The sequence below is a fragment of the Trichechus manatus genome, unplaced genomic scaffold, assembly GCF_000243295.1.
Source record: "Trichechus manatus latirostris isolate Lorelei unplaced genomic scaffold, TriManLat1.0 scaffold00126, whole genome shotgun sequence".
In the NCBI taxonomy this organism is placed as follows: Eukaryota; Metazoa; Chordata; class Mammalia; order Sirenia; family Trichechidae; genus Trichechus; species Trichechus manatus.
Window position 1 is genome coordinate 7,490,552 of NW_004444062.1, and position 3,744 is coordinate 7,494,295.

Consider the following 3,744-nt stretch of genomic DNA (forward strand, 5'->3'; position numbering starts at 1 on the left):
ACACACACACACACACACACACACACACACACACACACACACACACACACACACACACACACACACACGGAGTACTATATATAAAGTGGCAATACAGAACTTCAAAAAAGTAACACTGTGCTATAGGCTTAAAGTTACTTATTGGATTGTTCTCCCCTGATCTTTTCCTTCTCTCTATTGATTCTGTCTTTAGGCAGAATGCTCATAAATCATGAAAGAGTTATTTTTTAAAAGTCCAAGACAGGATTCTACCTCAGTCTTATCTTGCTATTTGAGAAACAGCAATAAAAGAAATAGCACAAAAGAAATTTGCTACCAAATTACTTAGGAAGGTATTTTTTTTGGTGGGGGGCGGGGCATGTGGTTATTGTTCTAAGGTAACACACTCAGAGTGGCTTTATGCACCAGGGCCATAGAAAGTCAATTTAGACAGTCAGTCAAACTCGGTAGCAAAGTCCAGCTCATATGGTTAATGGATGAGAGCAGGTGGGGGAGATGTGGGACCAGGTCCAAGAGGCTGGCAGTCAAACTCTAGGTGGCAAGATAGAGACCAGTGTCTTGGTTCCCCAGTCAGACTATTTTCTTAGCTCTGTACTGCCTGGAGTCTCCAAGGAGGAATCTAGGGCAGCTACAGAAACTATAAGTAAGAAGGTATCCTCCTTCTCTTCACTGGCTATTGACTATTCACTCCCACCACCAAAAGAGAAACAGACTTTGCACACAGTCTGACCCCAAGGCTCAACAAGGTCATTTTTTGCTTAAACCAACTTTACCAGTTTGTAGGAGAAAATCTGATGAGGAGTTGGAGGGGCACATTTGATTTTGCATTGAGGTCTCTTTTTATTAATTAAGCCATTGATCAAACTGCCTATGACCCTACATGTAAGATGTGCACGTGACTGAAATAATTTCCAACTTTTGACTTAATTATTTATTAACACTACCAATACACTTATGAACATAAACATATAGGATTTAGCCTTCTATAGAAACTCATAATCATCTCTCCCACTCACCTGATCATCAAATTTGAAAGCATATTTAAATACACCTATTCTGAAACACTAAAGATACACACACACACACACACACACACACACACAATAAATTAAGCAGGAAGCAACAACCCAACTGAATGTTCAAGTACAATCTGGGGAGTTAAGTCCAAATGTTTAAATAGCCTAAGAAAATTTTCTAATATTGAGAACTGTAGCTTCTGCATGTAAAATTCTAGCATAAGAAATGCTTTATGAACTATTGAGCTCTTTATAATTAAGAACGTAAATGGAAAAGGCTCTCTACTTTTTGTATCTCCCTTTCCTTCTTAACATGCTGGTACAGATACATCTAAACCACTGCTTTCAAAGGCTTAGAGATAACATTTTCTCCCACCTCAATTGACTTTTCGTTTCCACTGGGTAAATATTGATTTCTGCCCCCCTCTGCTCTTTATGTGCAGTTAGTTCTGCTTGGGCTTGCAACTGAGACTCTTTGAGGGCTGAGTCTGATGGTATTCAGTTTTCACTGTAGCAACAGCACAGAGGAACTCACGTGGTTGCAAAGGTGTTGGTGAGCTCAGTGTGTCCTTGCCTTTACTCTGCCGTGGGAAGTCAGCAAAGACAGATGAGGGTGGATCTTCTTGGCGACATGGATGCCGTGCTTTTGTAGGGAAGTGGGCAGGCTGCTTGTTTAGGAGCCATTGCTCCTGGGAGTAGCCGGAAGAAAAAAAAGAGAGATTTTCCCCCTCACTGGTGCTATAACAAACTTGAAGCGCATACTCTAAATGCCCTTCTAGCTGCCAGTGAGTCAACTCCAACTCATGGGGGCCCCGTGTGTCAGAGTAGAAATGTGCTCCACAGGGTTTTCAATGGCTGAATTTTTGGAAGTAGATCACCAGGCCTTTTTTCTGAGGTACCTTTGGGTAGACTCAAATCTCTGACTTTTTGGTCAGCAGCTGAGCACATTAACCCTTTGCATCATGCAGGGACTCTATTAATGCCCTATTCTCTCTCCCCATCCAGTCACCAAAGCAAGGCAGGTGGGACTATTCCTTCCTTCCTGTAAGTTTCTCCTTTATGTATTAAAATAAAATCCACATTTATATATACAGCTTTCCCTCATATGTTGAATGTTCACAATTCTGCAAGGAGGGAGAGCTGCAGAAGAGAAGACCAAGGCTCAGACAGCCCAGCTGGCTTGCCCAAGACAGTTTTTCTAAGAAGACACAGTAGTATTGACTTTTAATTAAATAACCTCATTCTTGCTACTTCATCAAGCTATTGAGCTACTTCCCCTTCTAAGAGTGCCTTCAGGTGGCTTGTTCGCTTGTGATGTCACTTCTAGGCAGGGTCACCATGCATGGCCATGCAGGCTGTGCACCACACACCTGCAGGGGCACCATTCACAAAGACTATGGTGTGTTCAATATTATCACCCTGTGTACTGGGATTTATTTTTAGTTGATTTATCACTGGGTGAAGGGACAAAAATGGTTGTGCTATATTTCCTGGAGCTGACAGCTAACCTTTATATGCAGAGCTCTGATGAAACCTTACCAAAGAGTCAGCTGCCCCTTCTTTGCACACTTAATGTTATTTTTCAATGCTTTTGGAAATCAAGATGCACCTTCACAACTTACTTGTCTTTTTAACTTAAACATGATAAAAATAAAACAACACAAAAAACCAAGCCCACTACCACTGAGTCATTCCGACTCTTAACGACCCTGTAAGAGAGAGTAGCACAACCCCATAAGGTTTCAAAGGCTGTAATTTTTATGGAAGCAGACTGCCACATCTTTCTCCCACAGAGCTACTGGGAGGGTTTGAACCACTGATCTTTTGGTTAGCAGCTGAGCACTTAACCACTGTGCCACCAGGGCTCCTAATAGAAGGAACTATACTTAGAAATACATTATGACTCAATTACAGTACTCAAGACTTTTTAGGTTTCAGGTGTCACAAGAACCAAGAGTAAATGGAGAAAGGGGGATGATAAGGAAATAATAATGACAAGTGACTAAAATGTTCTCTGTTAGAACTAAATAATGTCCACACTAAACACGATCTAGATAAGATCTTTAAGAAAGGTCATGCCTTTGGTACCACAGAATTTAGATTTGCATAAGGGTGATATCTGATAAAACTGCCCATCACTCAATCATTAGAGATATGCTCTTGCATGCAGGGTTGCCAAGAATGAATGCTATCAGATATATTTAGCACATAAAGCTTAGTATTTTTCATTTTAAAGCATTCATTTATCCAGATACTCATGATGGAATTGAGAGTATATAATACAATATTTACTGGCATTTGTCTGTTGTTGTTAGGTGCCATCAAGTCAGCTCCTACTCATAGCAATCCTATGTACAACAGAATGAAATACTGCCTGGTCCTGCACCATCCTCATAATTGTCACTATGTTTGAGTCCATTGTTGCATCCACTGTGTCAATCCATCTCATTGAGGGTCTTCCTCTTTTTCGATGACCCTCTACTTTACCAACTGTCATGGTTTGAATTATGTCCCCCCAAAAATGTGTGTATCAATTCGGCTAGGCCATGATCCCTGGTACACTGTGATTTTCCTGATGTTGTAAACCTGCCTCTATGATGTTAATGAGGGAGGATGGGTGGCAGTTGTGCTAGTAAGGCAGGACTGGATCTACAAGACTGGATTGTGTCCTGAGACAATGTCTTGAGATATAAAAGACAGAAGTGAGCAGAGAGACAGGGGGACCTCA